This window comes from Pleurodeles waltl, chromosome 7 (assembly GCF_031143425.1).
Source record: "Pleurodeles waltl isolate 20211129_DDA chromosome 7, aPleWal1.hap1.20221129, whole genome shotgun sequence".
NCBI classification, from domain to species: Eukaryota; Metazoa; Chordata; class Amphibia; order Caudata; family Salamandridae; genus Pleurodeles; species Pleurodeles waltl.
Genome location: NC_090446.1, coordinates 1,469,020,677 through 1,469,047,740, shown reverse-complemented (window position 1 = coordinate 1,469,047,740; position 27,064 = coordinate 1,469,020,677). Strand labels below are relative to the sequence as shown.

The 27,064-nt window shown below is 46.1% G+C and overlaps 1 non-coding gene across 1 annotated transcript; it reads right to left on the bottom strand.

The window, feature by feature from the left end:
• Positions 1-12,506: 12,506 nt before the first annotated feature.
• Positions 12,507-12,646, bottom strand: LOC138247570 (U4 spliceosomal RNA). The gene has a single exon (XR_011194581.1). It is a non-coding gene; the product is annotated as a U4 spliceosomal RNA (small nuclear RNA).
• Positions 12,647-27,064: the final 14,418 nt, after the last annotated feature.

Below are 27,064 nucleotides of genomic sequence, written 5' to 3'. Positions count from 1 at the left end.
GCTAACGCCATTCTGAAGCACCATGCGGGCGCCGTATTTATTGAATGGCGTTAGCCGGCGCAAGCAGACCGGCGCTGCCTGGTGTGCGTGGAAAAAAACCACGTACACCAGGCAGCGCCGGCGTTGGGAAAAATGGCGCTAGGGCGTCTTAAAAATGGTGCAAGTCAGGTTGACGCAAAAAATCGCCTCCACCCGATTTGCGCCATTTTTAACAACGCCCAGACGCCATTTACATGACTCCTGTCTTAGTAAAGACAGGAGTCATGCCCCCTTGCCCAATGGCCATGCCCAGGGGACTTATGTCCCCTGGGCATGGTCATTGGGCATTGTGGCATGTAGGGGGGCACAAATCAGGCCCCCCTATGCCAAAAAAAAATATTAAAAAAAAAAAAAATTATACTTACCTGAACTTACCTGAATATCCCTGGGGTGGGTCCCTCCAGCCTTGGGTGTCCTCCTGGGGTGGGCAAGGGTGGCAGGGGGGGTCCCTGGGGGCATGGGAGGGCAGCTGTGGGCTCATTTTGAGCTCACAGGTCCCTTAACGCCTGCCCTGACCCAGGCGTTAAAAAGAGGCGCAAATGCGGGGTTTTTTGACCCGACCACTCCCGGGCGTGATTTTTGCCCGGGAGTATAAATACGACGCATTTGCGTCGCAGTCATTTTTTGGGACGGGAACGCCTACCTTGCATCTCATTAACGCAAGGAAGGCGTTCACGCAAAAAAATGACGCACTTTACTCATACTTTGGCGATAGACGCGTCTACCGCCAAAGTATAAATATGGCGTTAGTTTTGCGCCAAATTTGCTTCGAAAAAAACGACGCATATTTGGCGCAAACGGAGTATAAATATGCCCCTGTATGTCAAGTACAAATACAAGTCCAAAGCCCAACTGCTAATCACCAATGTTAGAAATGGGGTCTTTGGTTGACAGTCAGGTTACTCCCTGTTCAAGCAAGGACCCTCACACTAGTAAGGGTAAAAGAGAATCACCCTCAGCTAACCCCTGCTTGCTCCCTTGGTAGCTTGGCAGTGCAGTAGGCTTAACTTCAGAGTGCTAGGTGTAAAGTATTTGTACCAACACACACAGTAACTTAATGAAAACACTACAAAATGACACACCACCAGTTTAGAACAATAAGAAATATTTATCTAAACAAAACAAGACCAAAACAACAAAAATCCGACATACACAAGTGAAGTTATGAAGTTTTAAAGGTCCTCTTCAATCTGGTTCTGGTCCCCCTAGCTGTTGTCCCCCTGTTCCCTGCCCTCATAAGTCTGCATGCTGGTCCTAGAACCCATTGACCCTGTACTTCTTGATCTATATGGTCGTCATTCCCATATCCTCCTGCACCTAGCCCTTTGTATTCTGGGTCTCCTGTTTCACGGGCTCCTAGTCCTGGAACTTTTTAGTGCCCTCAACCTAATTTTCATCCTCATTCCTCCTGGTACGCTGAACTGGTTTAATTATTCCCCTAGAGCTCCTGTTCTTAGTCCTTCTGCTCCTAGTTCTCCTGGTCCTATTAGTTCTGATACTTCTTTGTTTGATCCTCATGTATTGGGTTTTCTGGTGCTGGTCCCACTGATTTGGTTTCCCTAGCACTCCCAATCCACCAGGCAATCTTTCCCATCCTTGTCATAATAGTCCTTCTGGTTTGCCAGTGTAGGAGGCTGGCCCTCTATGTAGTGTACAAAGCTAGTGTCAGGAGGTCCAAGTTCTCAGGATCTGCACGATGCTGAATAAGGGTCCCACTTCCAGGCAACACCAAAGTCAGATGCTGTTATAGCGCTGAACTTTAGAGGGGCCCAGCTGGGGGAAGGGATAATCAGGAAGGAACAGCCAGGAGGGAGATCTGAAAAAGAAAAGGTTAATACAGAACATACAAAAAATGGCTTTCACTGTAATGATTTACTGTCTCTCAAAGATCTCACTAATTTCTATGAATGGCTTTCAGAAGAAACAATTTTCCTAAGAATATATGTTTGAAATTAAATTCTGCACAACTCTTAATCCAGAGATCCAAAAGACCATAAATTGAAACATTCTACCAAAATATCTTGCCTCATAGTCATTAAACAAAAATACACTATAGGTTCCTTAATGTCACTCATGCAGAAGAAACAATAATATTTGTCTTTCTCTTTGAATTTGAAATCACTCGAGTTTCCACAAAACAAGATTTATCAAAGCACAATGTCACTTTTGTTTTTTGATTAACAATAGCACAGAAAATTCTATAACAATGTGGAATGAAATCAACGCATTCAAAGCCTTAAAACGATTACACTATTTTTCTAAGCAAAGCTTCTATTAGCATGTAACCTTCTTCAAAAGAAAATGCCCCGGAGAATAATAGATACTTCGAATTCACAGTGAATACAAGAACTGAAAGAAACAATGTTGCTAAGCTACATTCTTGTAGCGTTTCACTTGTTCAAATAAACTCGGAGTTCACGGAAAGGGCAGGAATGCCCAAAAGGAAATTTCTCACCGCCGCAAGCCGGCCGCTCGCTAAATGAAAGACAGGTTTCAGAGAAATGTCGACAGCTGCATGCATGGGACCCGCTCTTCACAGACGCTCAAAATAGGAAGCGTCGGTTGAACGGGTGTGGCAGGTATTTATAGCCTGACCACACCCAGAAGTAATTAGTATCAGAGGAGGCTGGGAAATGAAGTCCTCCCTGACTTCCTGGTTCTTCTGTTACGGTGATGTGTGCTCAAATTAAGATGTAAGATCTTCGTTTTAGTATTCTTAAGTAATAATCAGGGCAATGATACCACCAATGACCCAATCTTTCAGGTAGATGACTTTTACCACACAAGATGTGTGGTTTCATAGAAATGGTGGCTGCAACATATGGACAATTGCGCCCATGCGTCATTAAGGTCCTGACAGCTAGACACACTGTGCAGTGGGTCCAGGCAACCACATGTTGGTTTACAGAGATACAAACTAGATAACCTAATGCTCTACTTTTTATGGTAGATTGGTCGAGCAGTTAGACTAAAGCATTTGTTGTACTCACAGTATCGATAAATCACAGCACAACCTCAAAACAATAACTCAAGACCAATTTATAAAAATACTTCAGATTAGTCAAAATTGGTAAAGTATTTTTCGAGATATGAATTTATGAAGTTTAGTGAAAAGAGTATTTTTGTGTGTAATTACGCACCATAAGAATCAATAGTGGATCACCTATGAAAATATATATATAATTAGGCAGTGCAATTACCAAGTTTTCCTTTGGCAGGAAAGTCGAGGTCATCGATGGCCACTATTGGTGAGCTGCAGAAATGTGGGCTGCTCCCAGTTCTGGTGGGAGAAGTGGGAAGTGGTCTTTGGAGCTGGTGCCAGGCCACTGCGGGGGAGTCACTTGGAAAAGAACTGCAGAGATAAACTTAAAGGTAAGTCCAGCAGGTCCCAATGGAGTGTTGAGGTTACAAAGGGTGGGCACCCTTAGCGCACTACTGGATCTTCAATGCAAGCCACAGGGCAGCTGGGTGCAGAGCGAAGTCGTGAGCCAGGAGGTGTGCGTAAAAATGCCCTTGGAAGCAGGAGGTAGGTCGGTTTGATGGTCACTTGCCGGTCAGCAGGGGGACTCTGGTGGGAGGTCCTGGTGTTTTCCAAAGTCCCTCGACTAGGGCTTCCACCTAGTCCTTCTACAGTCTGGTGCGGGTTGTTTTTCTTGGTGTCTGATGTGAGGTGACCACTACTCAGAGTAACGGCATGGTTCAGCCGGTAGACGCAGTGCCACCAAACGTGCCACACTTGCAGGGTTTATGGTTGTGGTCCGTTTGGTGGAGTTTGGCCTGGCTGCAGCATCTAGTTTGGAACTTAGCAGCCTGTCAGTGAAGTGGACTTCACTGGCTTGTTGGGTTCTTTTGGATGTGGAGTGATACCTTCACTCTGGAGGGAGTTCTTTGGTGGTTTGTGAAGACTGGAGGTCTTCTGGGGGTTTCTAGAGTCCTTTCAGTGTCTAAGCAACACCTCAGTGGTGATTGTCGAGTCTTGGTTGCAGCACACAAGGTTTGGTGCCTTTTCTTTGTGTAGCAGGTCTTCTGTTCTTGTGCCTCGGGTCTTCTTTGTTGCTAGTCTTCTTGAGTCCTTAGAATCTGATTTCTTGGTCTAAGGATGCCCTCTAAATACTGTACTAAGGAGGCATTTTAGGGGGTACCTAATAGTGACCAATGGGTCATGTACCTTAGGGTGGCTACATCCACTAAGTGACAACTTCCTGTGGGCAATGATCACTACACCTGATTGCCTAATTTCCTTCCATCCAAGATGAAAGAAAGTAAAATGCAGAGTTCACCATGCATGCAACACCTTAAGGGTGATGCAAGCCAGAACTGACCACTCCTCCTGTCCTTAGTTTGGTTTCCCACTGTTGCTCCTGCCAAAAGTAGGGTTTGCAATGAGAGTGACCCTCTGCTGCTAGCAGGAGGCCTGAGGATCATGTTTCAAGGGTGGTAAGTCCTTTGAAGCTCACCAGCAGGTCAGTGCACATTCCTGTGTGGGGGGGGCTTTGTTCTGAATCCCAGAGAGTAGGATCCCATACCCTAGGGGTTCAGATTTGTGTCTGGTGGTGGCAGGCTGGTTGGGACTGGCCAGCAACCATGCCAGGGTAGTTAGCTTTTGCAGGCGTCACCTCTAAGGTAACCCCCGGGTAAAAAATTTAATAAACCCAATACTAGTACCAGTTTGGATTTATCATTCAGAGTTGTTTGATTCCAAACAGCCCAGGGTTAAGAGTGGCCATTGTGTAGCTGTGAAACTCGTACTGCCCAGTGTCCAGCATCTGCATTTAAAATGGCTGCTCTGTGCACTTACTATGTCCCAGGTTTGGCAAGGACACAGAAGGGGCATATTGCTCGTGCAGCTATGCCCTCACATGCAATATAGTGCACACTACCTTAAGGCTGGAAGGCCTGCCAGAGGGGTGACTTACATATATTGCATGCAGTGTGTAGTGGACAAGGCATACAGGCAGTGTACCATGTCGAGTTTGAATTCTAGGATTGCACCAGGACTCTCGACCTTCAATAGCAGTGCTCGGTGCATCTGCGTACATGGACCTAGAGGGCGGCACACTTAGTGCTGCTGCCCTTAGAGGCCTGCCCTTATTACCCCATACCCTGGGAACCTAAATGCAATTTACTAGGGACTTATAGTGGCAGCTAAAATTATCTCCAATTGTGCCAATGCATCACAGCAGTTTTGGAAAAGAGATTTGGCCCTGGGCACTAACAACCTTGAGGCAACATCACATACCAGACAGAAAGTTGGGGCTAACCATGTCAAAAGAGGCCTTTTCTCACAGCCAGTCAATCTGACCCAGGTCCCTTCTATCATGGTCCGGGTAATAGTCATTCTGGGGCTGGTCCTCCTCATCCTACTGGCACTGGCCCTCCTAGTTTCCTTGTTGCATATCACCCTAGTTCATGTAGTCCTTGTTAGGCTGGTTTAGGATCCTCCTATGTCTGACAGCAATGGACTTTCCGATCCTGGTCCTACTGGGCCCGAGCCTTCCTGGTCCTTCATATTCCCTCTACTAATTCTAATCTAGGGTCTCCAGGTCTTGCTAGGCCTGTGGTCTTTTCTGATTGTGGTCTTCCTGGTACTGGTCCATTCATTTCTGGCCCCCTGCTCCTCCTTTCTCTGATCTGTGTGGTCTTGGCCCTCCTGTCACTGTTTCTTCTCTCCATTGGTCATCTAGTTATGGTCCTCCTTGGTCTGTCTACCTGGGTCTGCTACCCCTGGCCCTGTTAATTTTCGTTCCTCTGGTCCTGGTCAGTACTCTTAGACCCTCCTCATCATTATAATCCAGGGTCTCCTGCTCCTTCTATCCCCAGTGCTTCTGTTCCTTCAGGCCCCTTGTCCACTGGGTCCAGATACCGCTGTTCCATATCCTTCTGGCCCTCTTGATCCTTCTCATCCTAGTCCTGGTCCCCCTAGTCCTGTTTGTCCTTGTCTTTTTCCTGATCATCTGTTTGTTCCTGGCTCCCTCTGGCACTAGTACCACTTGTCCTCATCAATTAGGTCTCCCTGGGCCTGTTAAAAGAAGCTTCCAAATCACAAAAATTGTTTTGTACATAATGATAAGTACTTTTGTGGTCACAAACCCCGTTATTTGGTGACATGAGGACATTAGTGCTAAAGCTCACTTAGATGCATGCACTAAGTTAGAAATCAAGGGTCTTAAGGCCCGTATTTATACTTTTTTTAGCGTCGCATTTGCGCCGCTTTTTGACGAAAACGGCGCAAACCTACAAAATACAATGGCATTTTGCAAGTTTGCGCCGTTTTTGCGTCAAAAAACGACGCAAATGCAGCGCAAAAAAAGTATAAATACGGTAATAAATGTTTAAATGCTTCCAAGATATTTTGACAGACATGGCAAAAAATGCAACTCCTTGATTCTGTTATGGAGCTGTTTTGTGCTCCACAAATGCTCCTACTCCTTTAGATTTTTCTGCAGAGGTGACTAATGATAAAGATGGTCAGAACCTTTGCAATACTATTTAAATCAGTTCTTCTAAAGCTATGTACCCGCTTATACGCACAAAGCTGTGGAACTGTACAAGGGCCAGATATAGGATTATCAAAATGCTTCTTATACTGAGAACATCTCTTTTTTCTGCATCAAATCAGTGCATTCTGAAATTATTATTTCTGTTTCAGTTCAATTAAACAAATCTGACTAAAACATCTAAAAAACTTATTTGTAAAAGCAAAATTGGTGTTAAGCATTGGAATAGAAAAGTTTACCCCTCTGAAGTCCAACACTTTCCCTTCTGTTGCACAGACTGGAGTTGGAATAGTGAATTTTACATCTCCAAAGTCCAACACATTCCCTACTGTAGAGTAGACTGGAGTAGGAATAGTAAAAGTAACCCCATTGAAATCCAACACTTTCCCTACTGTTGCACAGACAGGAGTGGGAATAGTACATATTACCCCTCTGGAGTCAAACACTATCCTTACTGTTGCATTTACTAGAGCTTGCATAGTAAATGTAACCTCTCCGAAGGCCAACTCTTTCCCTACTGTTGCATAGCCTGGAGTGGGAAGGAAAACTAAATGTAACTCCTCCGAAGTATATGTATATATGTGTATGTGTGTATGTGTGTGGGGCGTGTGTGTGTGTGTGTGTATAATAGGTATATTCATTTCTATAATTTATAGTTGTTTATAATTATTTAGGCAATTTATTTTAATGTTTTGTACTTGTGTTTTATTATGTTTTATGTTTTAGTTAAATATAGAAATATCTATATATTTATGCTTTTTATAGCAGTAAATCAAACAAGCATTTGCAATGCAATGGGTCTTGCATTTGCTTGAGCTAGAGCAATTAGCATTGTAAACTCCTAACTGGACCTTTCTTGACACAGAAATTGAAAATGAAACTAAAACTGTTTCACATAACTAATTGGACTTTTCTTGCCATATAAACTGAAAAGTAAAAGTTTCACATAAGCAAGCTAATGACCACTATCAGTGAAATGCAGACACACAAAGGGAAATAAAAGTTCACTCGTAGTGAAACCTATCAGCAAAAGTGCAATCATCCATGTAACCGGCAAAAGTGCAATTATCTACGTAACCAGCAAAAGTGCAACTAACTATGTAGCAGGGTCGATGTCATGCAAATCGCTCAACTTCTTCCCAGCGAGATCGTGCTCTGAAAAAAGAGAAAAAGTAGTCCAGAAACCGGACGGAAAACGTGGAGCCTCGTATGTTTTCAGTACTTTGTCGCCGCACTTGAGGAGGGCTAAACACCGGAAAAGGCATGATTTATGCATGCCTTTCACTACTGAAAGCAAGCAGATTTTAAAAGGCAAGCCCACGAGCCAATTGAAAGAGACTGACGTGCCATGGGCATGGTTTGAAGCCCAAAGAGAGATTACACATGGGAAGAAGCGCTTTGTGCTCGCCCCTAAAAATTACTGAACTAAAAGACACCAAAATGACAAAAATTGGATGTAGGGAACCAGAGATGATTTTTTAAATTGTAAGTTGAAATAGTGCCTAAGAACACCACTAATGGTTATCTGGTCACGCTAGACAGGGTCCAAGCCAAAAACTAAGGTGGACTGCGAGCAACTGTGGTTGGGTACAAGGAGCAGGTTTGTCCTGGTGTAAAGTTTACTTTCTGACTTGGAAGATTTTATGGAGAAAGGTTCTCGTCGACGGGTCATCAGCAGGTTGGACTGCAAACTGGCTCCCAAGGATAACTCGTCAATGACGACGGCCTGATGAAGATCTGTTCCTTAGTGTGAGGCTCAGATCTGGCGGGAAACGTGACGAGACCTTTGTTGACTGAGGGAAGTTCTGAGCGGGGGAAGCCCGAATCTCTCCTACGGAAGGTCTTGCTGGCAGTCAGAAGCTGTTTGTGAAGTCCCTCTATGTTTGGGCTTGGAAACTTTTGTGGAAGTCAAAATCTTTTCAGCTGGGAAAACGTGTATGGTGAATCTGACCAGCAACTTGATGTTGGTGGCTGTGGTTTTGGCATTGGTCCCGGTCTCCGCTGATTCTTTTAAGGAAAAGTTCTGAAAAAGTTTTTAGGTGTCCTGTTTTGCAGGTTTTAGAATCAGGCAAGTAGGCTCTAACACCAGCCAATGGATAAGGGCGTTGTGCGCACCACTTGGAAGTTGAGACTCACTCTCCCAGAAGCCACTACTCCAGTTGTAACTGGTCAGCTGGGCTCTTGGAAAAAATCATATTCTTGCAGGTTTTGTGACCCTGTACCTTAACGGGAGATCAGCCAACTGACCCTTTAAGTCCACTTTTGTGTCCTGGGTACAAGTGGGAGCATGCCCACCCTTTGGAGTCTCTGTCCACCGGTTCAACAGCAGGTGCAGTCTATCTTCTGTCTGCCACAGGGCCAGATGTGTTATGAAGAAGGTATCCAAGGATGCCATATTTATGTCTTGCTTTACCCTGCCTGTGGGAGAGACTACCTGAACAATAGGTAAAAAGTTACCAGGGGCAACCCTACCCACTTCAACACCGTTTCTTGGGCGTTTGGCCCATAACAATCCCACAGTGCACTGTTCTGCCAAAATCCAGCATGGGAGAACTGTTCTTCCCCTGGGTGTATCTAGGAAAATGAGAAACTCCCTTTAAAAACAGCTCTGACATAGCTCCCCTGACTAGTGCCACAATGACTACCTGGACAATGGAAGGGGCAGGCCTATGTGGAGTTACATCTGCCTTGCCAGGGAATGCCCTTTAGAAGCTTGTGAAGTTGGTGAGCACATCCCCCAGGCAATCAGGTCAGGAAGAGGTCACACCTCCTCCACCCCAATGCTATCCTTGTTCCCTTTCCTGGGAGCCATTCACACCTCCTTTTAGGAGCCAGCAAAGATATTTCTCCTTGTTGCACCTCCTTTGGAAAGGCGTAGCATTTTGACACTCTCCTAGGTTTACTAGTTTTGGTAAATCTAGGAATGTGCCAAAATCCATGAGTGGATGCATGGGAACACCCACACTCCACCCATGGAACGTTTTCACAGGGCAGAGTAATGCGAGGCAGAGACTTGCGCTATCTTGCTTTACTCCAGATTTACTAAGGAACACAGGACCACACAAGGTGGCCTTGCATTGCTTGGTAAGTCAAACTTCGGTATTGCGATGCCGTTGCTATAACATGCATAACTCAAGGGCAATGCACTGCCATAGTAAATCTGCCCCTAAATACATACGTCCTACTTTTAAACACTATGCAACCTGCTTTAAAGCTGTTAAGGATTACATTGTAGTGGCTTACTACTATATAAAAAGGAAGGTTTAGGCCTGGCAAATGCTTGATTTTTACAGAAATAAATGACAGTTTTACATCTCTGCTTTGGCAGGAATAGAGTCATGCTTTACATGGTCAATTTAATGGTGGCACAATAAGCGCTGAAGTCCAGTAGTGTCATTTAATTTACAGGCCCTGGGCATACAGGCACCATATAGGAACTTATCGGTAAATTAAATGTACCAATCAGGGATTTTGACAAAGTTAACAAGATCTTAAGGGTCAGACCAAATGCACTGAAGCCTAGTTAGCAGGATCCCTGTGTACATAGCCCAAAACCCAGCACAATCAGTCCAAAAAATTGTGGGTCATCATGTTAAAAGAGGCATTTTCGTACCGATACCATGACTGACTCTTTAAAACTTAGAGGGAGGAAGCCAGCCTGCATCTCATTCACCAAAATGTTGGACTGGAGATGTTCATCGCAATCTCCAGGAATTACCGCAGAAATCTCCAGGGGAAACATGCAGGTCCCCAGTGTCCCTGAAGATCTTGTCATTTCTGATTACTGCGCAGAGTATGAATTGCCTGGACCTTAATGAGGTTCATTATATGTTTATTTGTTGATTAATTCTACTGCATTTAAAAAAAGTAAAACACATGCTCTAAAATGTTTAAAGATTGATGAGACCAGAACTTCCTGTGGTCCAGATTCTTCAAACCTGTCGATTTAAATTAAAGAAGGTTTTACGGGGTCAAGGTGGGTAATGCATTTCCGGAGATTGGTACTTCCAAATCTAGCCATGATTTCTAATTCCTCCACGTGGAAAGTTATATATAGGATTTCAGAAGTCAGCCGATATGAGAGTACCTTCCAGATGTTTTATTTCAAATCAGTTTTGCATGCTTCTCAAACTTTAATTACATCCATGCCAACAGAAGCTAACTGGGAAAATTTAACAAAGCCAACTTTTTTGATAAACCTCACTGTTCCTAAATGCTGGCTTGTAGGCAGTTGTTAAGAATATGGCAAACATCTCACAAGGGTAACTCCCTGCTCCCTCTGTAGATTCCCTGTGCCCCCTGCTGTATCCTTTATTTCTTGATGTACGTCACCTATGCTCCCTGATGAACATCTTAATGTACATTCTGTGCTCACTGATCATCATCCTATGCCCCTTGAAGCATTTCATCCTGTGATCACCTGCTGTCCATCACCCTGTGCCCCCTGATGCACAGTATCCTATGATCTGCGCTGCACATCACCCTGTGCCCCTGATGCACATTATCCTATGATGTGTGCTGTACATCACCCTGTGCCCCGATGCACAGTATCCTATGATCTGTGCTGTACATCACAATGTGCCCCAGATGCACATCATCCTTTGATCACCAGCTGTACATCACTCTGTGCCCCCTATGCACAGCATCCTCTGATCACCAGCTGAATATCCCCATGTGTCCCCCTGATGCCCAGTGGCCCCTGAAACAGATCATCCACCAATCACCAGCTGTACATCACCGCCTTCCCTCTTATACACAGTCTTGTACTCCACTAATAATCATCACTCTGCCTCTCGTGGTGCACAGTTTTAATCAGCACTGTTGGCCAGTGTGCGCTGAACCATGTACATTTGGGGGAAGGCTCTACAAAACTAGTATGTCTTCCAGACTCATAAAATGTGTCTCTGGTTATACTCTTTGTTCATCGTATAGGGTGTCCATGCAGGGAACAAATGTGCTGGATCTGTTGGCTCAGTTTGACTGATCCACCCGTCCAAGACTCTGTGTGTGATCTCATTGTCCAAGGTGCAAATCCCAGCGGCTCCACTCAGCCTTTTAGCCCTTTTAGGGGCAGATTTAAGAGCCCCTAGCGCCTGCTTGCACCACATTAGCATGGTGGCGTTAGTGAGGTGCGGGGTGGGGGCGCAAGAAAGTATCCTTGCAATGGGTGCAGTGCCACTTTTCTTAAATCATGGCCCTAGATCAGTGGTCTCCAAACGTTTTAATGCCGCACCCCCCAGTTGAAAAATAATAATCATTGGGCCCCCCTAAGAATTTTTCACAATTGTTTTATAAAAATGGCAATGTTTAAATATGTCTAAACCTATTTAAACATTGCAGTTAAGTACTGTTACCTTTTTTAAAATGCAATAACAAGCTTCTGCTTAAAACAAAGGCTTGTTATCTGGATAATGCTTTTTTTTGCCAGTGTCTGGCGCCCCCACTGGGATCACTTGAGGCCCCCCGGGGGGGGCGCCCCCCAGTTTGAAGACCTCTGCCCTAGATCAATGCAATAAGCGGCACTGAATTAAGTAACAACTCTTAGGAGCTATTATTCAGCACTTTAAACGATTTATAAAGAAACGTTAAATAATGATAAAGGTGAAACCGAACACCTTTGTTAGTTCATGTTCTCTTTAAAATGCTGGATAAAAATTTAAATAACCCTCTCAACATTTCCCTTTTTTAATAAAACGCTTCCATCGTGGAAATAAAGTGCTTGATTAGTGAGTACATATTTAACGGGTAGATGCGACCTCCGCCTGTCGGAAGAGCTCAGCATTGCACCCAAATCCACTTTATAACTTGAGCCCATCGCAGAGCAGAAAAAACACGATAAACCAGGGAGAGAACCAAACCCGTCAATAGCATAAATTCGATTAAAAAAGATTAATTTAAGAGAAAGTTTTCTTTCACTCGACACGCATTTTAATGTTTAACTAAAATCTTATTTCAAACAACGAAGTTCAGTCTCCTTGGAGACTGTCAAAAATTGCCATATCGACTATATTTCAAGTCTCCATGACGGGGTATTGGGTAAAGTTTTCAATAAGCAATAATCGCGCCTCGGTTAGACCTCATTGGCTACGATACTGCCACTGCGCAAAGCTAAATAAATTACTGTGAAATATTTGTCCCTTCGTCGGAACACCACATGTTACGAAGAGCTATGTAACTTTCTAAAATCACTCCACCACTTTTGGATCCTACAGTCAAAGGAGTACTTACATTACTGGTGTTTTACCTCTTACCGTCTGTTCTCTGACCCTAAACATTCCCTCACCACGCGCAGAGGACTCTGGGTAATAGTATGGTAATTAGCTGTTCGCGTAAGGCAGCCCCCGTGATACGGGTTTGGTGATAGGTCAGGCAGACCGTCACGTGTAGGCGGGTCCGGGGCGCTCGCCGGTGTGTTGCGGAAATGGAAGAAGCGCGAAATCAAGGCCCGTATTTATACTTTTTTTAGCGCCGCATTTGCGCCGCTTTTTGGCGCAAAACGGCGCAAACCTACAAAATACAGGCCCATATTTATACTTTTTGACGCTAAACTGCGCTAACGCAGTTTAGCGTCAAAAAGTTTTGCGCCGTCTAACGCCATTCTGAAGCGCCAAGCGGGCGCCGTATTTATGGAATGGCGTTAGACGGCGCAATCAGACCGGCGCTGCCTGGTTTGCGTGGGAAAAAACCACGTAGACCAGACAGCGCCGGCGTAGGGGGAAAATGGCGCATGGGCGTCTTAAAATTGGGCAAGTCAGGTTACGTCGAAAAAATCGTCTTAAACCGACTTGCGCCATTTTTTAACGACGCCCATCCCCCATCAACATGACTCCTATCATTGTAAAGATAGGAGTCATGCCCCCTTGCCCAATGGCCATGCCCAGGGGACTTCTGTCCCCTGGGCATGGTCATTGGGCATAGTGGCATGTAGGGGGGCACAAATAAGGCCCCCCTATGCCACCAAAAAAAAATATAAAAAATAAAAAATTATACTTACGTGAACTTACCTGAATGTCCCTGGGGTGGGTCCCTCCATCCTTGGGGGTCCTCCTGGGGTGGGCAAGGGTGGCAGGGGGGGTCCCTGGGGGCATGGGAGGGCACCTGTGGGCTCATTTTGAGCCCACAGGCCCCTTAACGCCTGCCCTGAGCAGGCGTTAAAAAGTGGCGCAAATGCGCCGTTTTTAGCCACGCCAACTCCCGGGCGTCTCTTTTGCCCGGGAGTATAAATACCACGTAAAGGCCTGGGAGTCATTTTTTAGACGGGAACGCCTCCCTTGCATATCATTAACGCAAGGAAGGGGTTCACGCTAAAAAATGACGCACATTCCGGGAACTTTGGCGCTATTCGCCTCTAACGCCATAGTATAAATATGGCGTTAGTTGGCGTTAGTTTTGCGTCGAAATTGCGTCAAAAAAAACGACGCAATTTCGGCGCAAACGGAGTATAAATATGGCCCACAATGGGCCCGTATTTATACTCCGTTTGTGCCGAATTTGCGTCGTTTTTTCCGACGCAAATTCGGCGCAAAACTAACGCCATATTTATACTTTGGCGTTAGACGCGTCTAGCGCCAAAGTATGAACAAAGAGCGTCATTTTTTTGCGTGAACGCCTTCCTTGCGTTAATGAGATGCAAGGAAGGCGTTCCCGTCTAAAAAAATGACGGCGACGCAAATGCGTCGTATTTATACTCCCGGGCAAAAATCACGCCCGGGAGGTGGCGGGTCAAAAAAACCCACATTTGCGCCTGAATTTAACGCCTGGGTCAGGATAGGCGTTAAGGGACCTGTGGGCTCAGAATGAGCCCACAGGTGCCCTCCCCTGCCCCCAGGGACATCCCCTGCCACCCCTGCCCACCCCAGGAGGACACCCAAGGATGGAGGGACCCATCCCAGTGAAGTACAGGTAAGTTCAGGTAAGTATAATTTTTTTATTTTTTTTATTTTTTTTGTGGCATAGGGGGGCCTTATTTGTGCCCCCCTACATGCCACTATGCCCAATGACCATACCCAGGGGACACAAGTCCCCTGGGCATGGCCATTGGGCAAGGGGGCATGACTCCTGTCTTTACTAAGACAGGAGTCATGAAATGGCGTCTGGGCGTCGAAAAAATGGCGCAAATCGGGTTAAGACGATTTTTTAGCGTCAACCTGACTTGCGCCATTTTAAGACGCCCTAACGTCATTTTTTCCCAACGCCGGCGCTGCCTGGTCTACGTGGTTTTTTTCCACGCACACCAGGCAGCGCCGGTCTGATTGCGCCGTCTAACGCCATTCCATAAATACGGCGCCCGCATGGCGCTTCAGAATGGCGTTAGACGGCGCAAAATTTTTTGACGCTAAACTGCGTTAGCGCAGTTTAGCGTCAAAAAGTATAAATATGGGCCAATGGTATTTTGCAAGTTTGCGCCGTTTTTGCGTCAAAAAACGACGCAAATGTTGCGCAAAAAAAGTATAAATGTTTCATAGAGAAGGCCTGCCAATAATTTAACGAAATATAAGTAATGCCAACATTTTCCGATATTTCGCTTGTCTTAGGTGTGCCGGTTCACGGAGCTACACAGCTGCGTTTTCTGCACTTCATTTACAGCTTTAAGAAGAACACATTTCACGTCCTGATTTTCAGATCATCTTTCTGTGCGCTGGAGATCGTGTAAAACGAGGGACTCACAGTACTGGAATTGCAAAACAAGCATTCTCAATGCAACGGGTCTCGCATTTGCTCGAGTTAGAGCTGTCAGGGTTGTAAAGAAAAAAAATGCAGCGCGATCGTGCTATGCGTGGAAAATAAACCGATAAAGTAGTCCGGACGCTAGGCTGAAAACATCAAGGGGCATATTTATACTCTGTTTGCGCCGAATGTGCGTCAAAAATTTTGACACAGATTCGGCGCAAACACTGCACCATATTTATACTTTGACGTCCGACGCAGCGGGCGTCAAAGTTCCACCATGTGCGCCATTTTTTAGAAGCGTGAACCTGCCTTGCGTTAATTATATGCAAGGTAGGCGTTCCCTTCTAAAAAATGACTTTCAGGCCTGTGCCCCATATTTATACTGTGACGTCATTTTGACGCACAGGAGGGGGCAGACCTTAAAAAACGGCGCCCAGCCTGATGGACGCTGTTTTTTAACGCCTGGGTCAGGGCAGGCGTTAAGGGACCTGTGGGCTCAGAAGGAGCCCAGAGGTGTCCTCCCCTGACCCCAGGAACACCCCCTGCCACCCTTGCCCACCCCAGGAGGACAGCCAAGGATGGAGGGAGCCATCCCAGGGAGAGAAAGGTAAGTGCAGGTAGGTATTTTTTTACTTTTTTTTTTTTGTGGCATAGGGGGGCTTGATTTGTGCCCCCCTACATGCCACTATGCCCAATGACCATGCCCAGGGGACATAAGTTCCCTGGGCATGGCCATTGGGCAAGGGGGCATGACTCCTGTCTTTGCAAAGACAGGAGTCATTTCAATGGGGGTTGGGCGTAAAAAAAAATGGCGCAAATCGGGTTGAGGCGAAAATTTTGCCTCAGCCTGACTTGCCCCATTTTTTGACACCCAAGCTCCATTTTCCCCTACGCCGGCGCTGCCTGGTGTGAGTCATTTTTTTTGACGCACACCAGTCTGCAGCGCCGACTAACGCCATTCAATAAATACGGCGCCCGCATGGCGCTTTGGAATGGCGTTAGCCGGCGTTAAAATTTTTGACGCACAACTGCGTTGGTGCAGTTGTGCGTCAAAAAGTATAAATATGGCCCCAAGTTCGTATGTTTTCAGTACTTTACCAGTGCTGTGTAGGTGGGCTAAACACCAGAAAAGGCATGAGTATGCATGCCTTTCACAAATGGAAGCAAGCGGATTTTAAAAGGCAAGCCCACCAACCAATGTGAGTAACTGACGTGACATGGGCATGGTTTGAAGCCCAAAGAGAGATTACGGAATGGACTGAGCGCTTTACGCTGGCCCATAAAAAGTAGTCTAAAAATAATATAAATTAGAATATATAAATATATTATTTATAGTGTTAAATTATATATAAATAGATATGTGTGTTTTATTTGTGTATACATTTATATATAGATTTTAAATATCTTTTAAAATGATTTAATTTAAATATTGATGTTATGTGTTTATTTAAGATTTACTATATTATTCAATATTTTTGTAGTATTTTTAACAATATTATTGTGAACGATATTTTTGTTCCAATATTTTTGAACTTACCATTATAAGTATTGGTGGATGATATTTTTGACATCAATATCTTTGATTATATCCATGTATCACAACATTGTTTTGAGCAATGTAATATCACTGATTTGATGTGCATCCACTATTGAGGTTTCAGAACTGATTTGACGATTTTCTCTTTCAAATATCATTTTCCAGCTGTAGCTCAGACACTGCCTTTGTGCTAGGTGATGGCTCTCACAGCAGTACCACTGTTGCTGGCTGTCAGAAAGAGTATCCAAAATAAGGACACAATGAAGAATGAGATCTCAGGATCTGGCTATCATTAGCCTTCCTGACAAAAGGGTAGCCCTACTTTAACAAGAGAAACCTATGACTTACCCTTTACTCCTACCATCCTCCCTATGTTTTCCTTCAGCAATAACTAATCAGCAGCCTTTTGCTAAAAACAACCTCACACAATTTCATTGGGTATCTTTTTCTCCATTCTCCCTCACTTCAGCTCTATGTCTCCACCCAGAGTGATGCAGTCAATTTATGCCCACTGCATAGTGAATCTATTTCTACTCTCCATCACCTCAAGCAAAATGCATCCCACCAGTCCATGCACTTAGACTTTCATCACACATGGAGTCTTACTATTATACACTAGCTACATACTCACCACACAATTGTGAATATGGAAAGTCAGCCAAACATCTTGGGGTCACACAGAAATCCTCTTTGGGCCATCTGTGATGATCTATCCGAAGTCTCCATTACCCACTCTTCTGTTCATCAGATCCTTTTTATGACCCTGAGTTCCCCTTTGCTGATTTCAATAGCCCTTTGACCCCCTTGGTAGCCTTTACCATTTTTCCTGACTTCAGCCATCTGATTTTCTCAAACCCTTTCTCCCGTGCTTCACAGACCAGACTCATTTTCAACCACCGACCTTTAATCTTGTCAGTTCCATTTAGTACCTAGCTTGGGCACCCTTATTTTAGCTTAGACCTGTAGTCTGTGCCCTTTCACATACATAGGTGTTTTATTCATTTTATTTCTTTTCATATATTTTAGCGCAGCCAGCTCTAAGCTCCTTTATATTGTAATCAGTTGCCTTTTCAGAGAAAGCATAACTGTACACTTTATCAGCTTTTTGCAGGCATTTCACTCTGTGCCCTGCTCAAGGCTGTCATGTTTAGTACACAATATTCTACCTAGTATTGACATTCCAGGAACTATGGAGTCGACCCTCAGATCCAGACACACTATCACGTAAGGCCTGGTCTTAGAACACCCTAAGACTTGTTATATAAGCACCACGAAGGCCAAAGGAGCTTAGAGGGCATTTGAGTCATGGCCTTTTGAGACATACACCATTCCATTGACAGCTTTGCTGATCCTGGCATTGACTCTTCGGTCAAACAGAAGTACTACCAGCAGACAACGGGCAGACCGTTGCCCGCCTTTCATGTATGGGGTCGGGGTCCTTACTTTAGATCGTGACAGGCAGAAGAGTTACCACCTCTATTTTCTCAGGTTTTAGACACCAGGAATCTATAGGCTCTAGGATCATACGAAGATGTGGGGGTTTCATCTTCTTTACTCTAAAGGTAACAATGATCACTGTCTTACGTTTCATCTGCCTACTCATCACAGCTAAGCTTTTTAAAATTGGATTCACTTGATTCAATAGATATATTGAAACCTATGTTGCATCTCCTTGTTTACCTTGCCAGGTGTGAATCTCTGTATAACTGAGAGACAGGGATATGGTCTGTTCGCCACCACTTCCCTCAAGAGTCAGGGGGCCTCAATATGAGTGTGGCGGTCTTATAACGATCCAACCACCACATAACAACCATGGTGGTTCAACCACCAGGGAACCGCCAGCACCGCCAGGATTTTGGGTCCCAGCAGTCTGGCGGTGGCAGAGATCATAATCCATCAGAGCAGCCGTGCATGCATCACTGCTCTGCCGATTACAACCTCGCTCTCCTCCAGCCTTTGCATGGCGGTAACACCGCCATGAAAAGCCTGGCAGAGAATAGTTCCAGGTGGCCACAGCACCTTCGCAATGTCCAGTGTCTGCCTTGCAGGCTACAGCATTGCCACTGGCTCGATTATGGAGCCAGAGACAATGCTGTAGCCTATTTCCTGCTAGGTTTCCTGTTAAGTTTTCGCCCGCCAGCCTAGCAGGAAACAATGAATGGGTCCAGCAGGGAGGTAGCTAGTGTGGTTGCAACCTCCCCATCGGAAGTTCGGCGGACCGTGAAAACCGTCTGCCGAACTCCTAATCAGGCCCAGAGTGTTGTGTTCAGGTTGCCAGAAATCAACTTTACCATCCAGGTTTGTGTGAGGCACTGTGAACTAGCCAAAAGGCAGGTTGACAGCATCCAGAGGGTGTGGGACCAACTCAGTCACCCACATTTGGTGGTGCTGCCACCCTAAACTACTCTGCAGTCCTATCCCTAGAATAGGAACTATCCCACAATCTTGTCTATTATGCTTTAGGCCCTCTGTCCTCAGATCCACCCTCAGACCAGCATCAGACAGAATCACACAGAGTGTAACAGTCCCATCTTTTTATTCCTTCAAATTACCTGATTTTTCATAAATTACTTGCTAGTTCTATACGTGGGCTGAAGAGTGGGGGATTTCCCGGGCTGGCAGCATAAGACGCATGAATAAGAACCATTTACAAAAGGGACCGCCTAGACTCTCTTAGGTGTCCTCCTGCTCCCAGTCTTCTTCCTCCTCTTTCAGGTCCTTCTGTGCCTTTCGGTGTTGGTCCTCCTCCTAGTCTTTTTTCAAGTCTTCATTTTCTTGGCTAGTTTGGCCCTCCAGATCCTCATCCTGGCCCTGGTCTAACTAGTTCTGGTCACCCTGGTACTGGTTTACTGAATCTGATGCTCCTGGTTGTAGGCCTTCTTGACCCTGGTCTTCCTGGGTGTGTTCTTAGCTCATCTTCTCATCTTTGTCTTAGCCCTTCCTGGGCCTCATGATCCTGGTTCTTCTGATCCATACTCAAAACCTGCTGTCCTGTTAGGTACCTATCGACTTAGCCCTAGGTCTTTTAGGGATGGCACGCCTAGTCTTCCTGATTTGTGTCATCCTGACTCCCCATGCCCTGGTCATTGTTGGCCATCTGATACTGCATTCACTGGTCCTGGTCCTTACTATTATGTCTTCTTGGTCTAGGCCTGGTCAGTTTGGTACACGTTCAATTTCTAAAGTGGTTTTACTCAACATTATCTCAAGCATATGAACAAGGAGTGTTTTGTCTATCCATTTGACTGTACCTTCTCCAACATGTCATGATGCTCTTGTCCCTGGTCCTCCTGCTCATTGTCATCCTGGACAAACTTGTCCGAAAAGTCCTGGCCCTCCTTGTTCAGATTATCCTGTTCTTAGCAACCAGGCTTGGTCGTCATAGTTCCTTTAAACCTGGTCTTTCTTGTCCTGGTCCTCTTTCTCCTCTTCGTCCTAACCCTGCTAGTCCTGGGATACCAGTCCTGATACACCTGGGCACTGAGATTTGAGCTTTCTTTTCTCCTTGTTTGAGGTCTCAGTGGTCCTCCTTGCCCCTTTTCTCTTAGCTCTAGTCATGCTGGCTCTGGTTGCCTGGACAACACCTCATGATTATTTTGGTCCAGTTGTCTTGATCTTCCTAACTCAGTCTGGTTTGCCTAGCAATAGTTTTCCTAGTTCAGGTCTTTGCAGTCAGTGTTCTCTCAATGGTTTTGTGCCCACCAGACTTGATCCTTTTGTTTCTTGTCTTTCTTTTTTGTGTCTTTGTATGCCTAATCCTCTTGGTTGTGGTCCTCCTGGTCCTTTCACCCCTTTCTCCTAGCTTTTCTTTTTCTTTCCTGATTCTCTCGGAGTTCATCCATTTGACCAGGTATTTCTGATCCTTCCCACCGGCTCATCTGAATCCTAGTACATCAGTTCCTTGCACTGCTGGTCACCTCAGTCTACCCTACCTGGTCTCTTCTGTCCTGCCCTCTTTGGCCTTTCCCTCATGGCTCTTATCTTCCTGGTTTGGATCATTCTTGTCATACTGACTATGCCCCTTGTCCTCGCGGACCTTCTGTCACTACACCCAATGAGTCATTCTGAGCCTCATCATTTTGGTCCAGCTTTTCCTGGACATCTACGTCTAGTCCCTTTAGGCATCTTGGCTCTGGCTGTCATGGTCCACCTAATCTTCCTCGCCCTGGCCCTACCTCCCCCAGGTCCTGGTCTTTCTGCTCCACATGGTACTCTTGCCCCTGATTCAATAGTCAGGGTTCTCCTAGCACTCCTAGCGCTGTTCCTGGTCCTCTTAGTGCTCATGCTTCTAACCCACCTTGCTATGGCCCTACTTCTAATCCATCTTGCCCTGGCCCTACTGGAATCCTGGGGACTGACTCCTCATCTTCCTTGCTTATTCTGGTCTCCGGGTCCTATTGGCCATAATCCTTATGATCCTAATTTTTCTAGACTTCCAGGATCTATTCTTGATCCTTCTGCTCTTTTCCCTCATGTTTCTGTGCTAATTCATCATGGCCCCCCTTGCTTAGGTTGTGTTGGTACTGGCCATCCTGTTAATCCTCTGTGACCATCTCATTCTTAGCCCTGTAGCGTGGCCCTCCAGGATGTGGCCATCCCAGTCCTGATCTCACTGATCCTGAACCATCTTGTCCTCATTACCCTTATCCTCCTCGTCCTAGTACTCAAGGTCCTGATTGTTCTGCCGTGATATTCCTGGTACCACCTTTTCCTTTGTTTCCTGATCCTCTTAGAACTTTTCCTTCTGGCTTTGGTTGCCTGTGTCCCTGATCTCACCTCCCTGACACACCTAGGCATAGTTGTGCTATTCTTGTTTTTCATAGTCTTTGTACTTATTGAGAGTTTGTACTGGGCTTTGTTCTCCTGGAACACCAACCATCCTTGCCCTTGTCTCCTTGGTTCCCTTCATCCTGGTCCTTATTGTCCTTTTGTGCTTGTTATCATAAATCTTGCCTTTTGGCTATCCTGTCCCTTCTTGGTTAGCCCGTCTTGGCCCATCTGGCACTGTTTCCTTCTGGTCCTCTTGACCTTGGTTATCTCGTCCTGGTTCTTCTCCACTCTGAACCTCCTAGCCCTAGTACTGTGTTCCTTGTCCATCTGGCCTCTTGTGTCCTGGCCTGTCCTCTTAGTCTTTGTCCTCGTAGTCTGGGTCGCCTTGACCCTTCTGGATCTTTTCCTTGTCCTTTTAGTTCTACTGGTACTGCAGCTTTTGATTGTGGCCTCCTTGATACAGGTTATCCTTGGCTGCGCCCTCCTGAACAAGGCTGTTTCGGCCTTGGTCCTTTTAATGACCATTGTCCAGTCCCCTTTCTCTGCCCCTCTTAGTATTCTGAGTACTCGTCCCCCAGGTACTAAACTTCATGGCCCTTTTAACCCTGGCATGGCCATCATCCTTTTAGTTTTCCTCGGCCTCCTTGCTCTGACCTTCTGGAAGCCCTTGGCACAGTTCCCTTGGTCTTTCTTGTCACTGGTATGCTTATCAAGGCCACTGCCCATTGCCCTCTAGGTCCTGATCTTTGTGGTCCTCTTCAATCTGAGTCTGTTCCTCCTAGCTGTTTTCTCCCCGTTCACTGCCCTCATAATTTTGTATGCTGGTCCTAGAACTTACTGACCCTGTACTTCTTGGCCTATGTGATCATCATTCCCATGTACTCCTGCACCTAGCTCTTTGTATCCTGGGTCTTCTGTTTCACAGGCTCCTAGTACTGGACCTTTTTACCACCTTCAACCTAATTATCATCCATCATTCCTCCTGGTATGGATGCACTGGTATACTTAGTCCCCTAGAGGTCCTGTTCTTAGACCTTCTGCTTCTGTTTCTCCTGATTCTTTTAGTTCTGGTCTTAGTACTGGTACTTCTTTGTTTAGTCCTCATGTATCAGGTTTTCTGGTGCTGGTCCCACTGATTTGGTTTCCCTAGCACTCCCAATCCACCAGGTATTCTTTCCCATACTTGTCATAATAGTCCTTCTGGTTTGCCAGTGTAGGAGGCTGGCCCTCTATGTAGTGTGCAAAGGTAGGCACACTGTGTAAGGGGTCCTGGCAACCACATGTTGGTTTACAGAGGTAAAAACTAGACCACCTCATGCACTAATTTTTATGGTTGATTGGTCGAGCAGTTAGGCTAATCTTGGAGAAGCGCAAAGCATTTGTTGTACTCACAGTATCAATAAATCACAGCACACTCTCAAAACCATAACTTGAGACCAATTTAGAAAAATACTTCAGATTAGTCAAAATTGGTTAAGTACTTTTCGAGATATGAATTTTTGAAGTTTAATAAAAAGAGTATTTTTGTGTGTAATAATGCACCATGAGAATCAATAGTGGATCACCTTTAAAAATACATATAAAATCAGGCAGTGCAATTAACAAGTTCTCCTTTGGCAGGAAAGTCAAGGTCATCAATGGCCACTATTGGTCAGCTGCAGAAGTTTGGGCGGCTCCCAGATCCAGCGGGAGAAGCGGAAAGTGGTCTTTGGAGCTTGTGCCGGGCCACTGCGGGGGAGCCAATTGGAAAAGCACTGCAGAGACGAACTTAAAGATAAGACCAGCGGGTCCCCTTGGAGTGTTGAGGTTGCAAGGGGTGGGGACCCTTAGTGCATTACTGGATCTTCAATGCAAGCCACAGGGCAGCTGGGTGCAGAGCGAAGTGGTGAGCCAAGCGCTGTGCGTAACAATGCCCTTGGAAGCAGGAGGTAAGTTGGTTTGAAAGTCACTTGCTGGTCAGCAGGGGGACTCTGGTGGGAGGTCCTGGTGTTTTCTGAAGTCCCTCGACCTGGTCCTTTTACAGTCTGGTGCGGGCTGTTTTTCTTGGTGTCTGATGTGAGGTGACCACTACTCAGGGTAACAGCATGCTTCAGCCAGTCCACACAGTGCCACCAAACCTGCCACACTTGCAGGGTTTATTGTTGTAGTCTGTTGGGTGGAGTTTGGCCTTGCTGCAGCAGGGTTTATTGTTGTAGTCCGATGGGTGGAGTTTGGCCTGGCTGCAGCATCTAGTTTGGCACTTGGCAGCCTGTCAGTGAAGTGGACTTCACTGGCTTGTTGGTTTCTTCAGGTGTGGAGTGATACCTTCACTCTGGAGGGAGTTCTTTGGTGATTTGTGAAGACTGGAGGTCCTCTGGGGGGTTCTAGAGTCCTTCTGGTGTCCAAGCAACACCTCAGCTGTGATTGTCGAGTCTTGGTTGCAGCACACAAGGTTTGGTGCCTTTTCTTTGTGTAGCAGGTCTTCTGTTCTTGTGCCTCGGGTCTTCTTTGTTGCTAGTCTTATTGATTCCTCAGAATATGATTTCTTGGTCTAAGAATGCCCTCTAAATACTGTATTAAATAGGTATTTTAGGGGTACCTAATAGTGACCAATGGGTCATCTACCTTAGGGTGGCTACATCTACTAAGTGACAATTTCCTGTGGGCAGTGATCACTTCCTTACACCTGATTGCCTATTTTCCTTCCGTCCAAGATGGAAAAAAGTACAATGCAGAGGTCACCATGCATGCAACACCTTAAGGGTGGTGCAAGCCAGAACTGACCAGTCCTCCTGTCCTTAGTTTGGTTTCCTGCTGTTGCTCCTGCCAAAAGTGGGGTTTGCAATGAGAGTGACCTTCTGCTGCTAGTAGGAGGCCTGAGGGTCAAGGTTCAAGGGTGGTAAGTCCTTTGAAGCTCACCAGAAGATCAGTGCACATTCCTACGTGGGGGTGGGGAGGGCTTTGTTCTGAATCCCAGACAGTAGGATCTCACCCTAGGGGTTCAGATTTGTGCCTGGTGGTGGCAGGCTGTTTATCTTTTGCAGGCGTCACATCTAAGGTAACCCCTCGGTAAATTTTTTAATAAATCCAATACTAGTACTAGTTTGAATTTATCATTCAGAGTTGTTTGATACCAAACAACCCAGGGTTCTGAGTGGCTATTGTGTAGCTGTGAAACTCGTACTGACCAGTGTCCAGCATCTGCATTTAAAATGGCTGCTCTGTTCACTTACTATGTCCCAGGTTTGGCAAGGACACAGAAGGGGCATATTGCTCATGCAGCTATGCCCTCACATGCAGTATAGTACACACTACCGTAGGGCTGGAAGGCCTGCGAGAGGGGTGACTTACATATATTGCATGCAGTGTGTAGTGGACAAGGCATCCAGGCAGTGTGCCATGTCGAGTTTGAATTCTAGGATTGCACCAGGACATTCGACCTGCAATGGCAGTGCTGGGTGCATCTGGATACATGGACCTAGAGGGTGGCACACGTAGTGCTGCTGTCCTCAGAGGTCTACCCATATAACCCCATACCCTGGGTACCTAAATGCAATTTGCTAGGGACTTATAGTGGCAGCTAAAAGTATATCCAATTGTGCCAGTGCATCACAGCAGTTTTGGAAAAGAGATCTGGCCCTGGGCACTAACAACTTTGAGGCAGCATCACATACCAGGCAGAAAGTTGGGGCTAACCATGTCAAAAGAGGCCTTTTCTCACAGCCAGTTCCACCTTGTTGTTGTCAATCTGACCCAGGTCCCCTCTATCATGGTCCAAGTAATAGTCGTTCTGGGGCTGGTCCTCCTCATCCTACTGACACTGGCCCTCCTAGTTTCCTTGTTGCATATCACCCTAGTTCATGTAGTCCTTGTTAGGCTGGTTTAGGATCCTCCTATGTCTGCCAGCTATGGACTTTCTGATCCTGGTCCTACTGGGCCTGAGCCTTCCTGGTCCTTCATATTCCCTCTACTAATTCTAATCTAGGGTCTCCAGGTCTTACTAGGCCAAGTCCTTTCTGGTTGTGGTCTTCCTGGTACTGGTCCACTCATTTCTGGCCCCCTGCTCCTCCTTTCTCTGATCTGTGTGGTCTTGGCCCTCCTGTCACTGTTCCTTCTCTCCATTGGTCTCCTGGTTATGGTCCTCCTTGGTCTGTCTACCTGGGTCTGCTACCCCTGGCCCTGTTCATTTTCGTTCCTCTGGTCCTGGTCAGTACTCTTAGACCCTCCTCATCATTATAATCCAGGGTCTCCAGCTCCTTCTATCCCTAGTGCTTCTGTTCCTTCAGGCCCCTTGTCCACTGGGTCCAGATACCCCTGCTCCATATCCTTCTGGCCCTCTTGATCCTTCTCACCCTAGTCCTTGTCCCCCTAGTCCTGTTTGTCCTTGTCTTTTTCCTGATCATCTATTTGTTCCTGGCCCCCTCTGGCACTAGTACCACTAGTCCTCATCAATTAGGTCTCCCTGGGCCTGTTAAAAGAAGCTTCCAAATCACAAAAATGGTTTTCTACATAATGATAAGTACTTTTGTGGTCACAAACTCTGTGATTTGGTGACATGAGGACATTCGTGCTAAAGCTCACTTAGATGCATGCACTAAGTTAGAAATCAAGGCCCGTATTTATACTCTGTTTGCGCCGAATTTGCGTTGTTTTTTTCGACGCAAATTCGGCGCAAAACTAACGCCAAATTTATACTTTGGCGTTAGACGCGTCTAGCGCCAAAGTATTGGCAAATAGCGTCATTTTTTTGCGTGAACGCCTTCCTTGCGTTAATGAGATGCAAGGAAGGCGTTCCCGTCTAAAAAAATGACGGCGACGCAAATGCGTCGTATTTATACTCCCGGGCAAAAATCACGCCCGGGAGTTGGCGGGTCAAAAAACCCCGCATTTGCGCCACTATTTAACGCCTGGGTCAGGGTAGGCGTTAAGGGGCCTGTGGGCTCAAAATGAGCCCACAGGTGCCCTCCCCTGCCCCCAGGGACCCCCCCTGCCCACCCCAGGAGGACACCCAAGGATGGAGGGACCCACCCCAGGGACATTCAGGTAAGTTCAGGTAAGTATTATGTTTTATATTTTTTTACTTTTTTTTGGGTGGCATAGGGGGGCCTTATTTGTGCCCCCCTACATGCCACTATGCCCAATGACCATGCCCAGGGGACACAAGTCCCCTGGGCATGGCCATTGGGCAAGGGGGCATGACTCCTGTATTTACTAAGACAGGAGTCATGAAATGGCGTCTGGGCGTCGTAAAAAAATGGCGCAAATCGGGTTGAGGCGATTTTTTTGCCTCAACCTGACTTGCCCCATTTTAAGACGCCCTAACGTCATTTTTTCCCAACGCCGGCGCTGCCTGGTCTACGTGGTTTTTTTCCACGCAAACCAGGCAGCGCCGGTCTGCTTGCGCCGGCTAACGCCATTCCATAAATACGGCGCCCGCATGGCGCTTCAGAATGGCGTTAGACGGCGCTAAATTTTTTGACGCTAAACTGCGTTAGCGCAGTTTAGCGTCAAAAAGTATAAATATGGGCCCAAGGGTCTTAAATGTTTAAATGCTTCCAAGATATTTTGACAG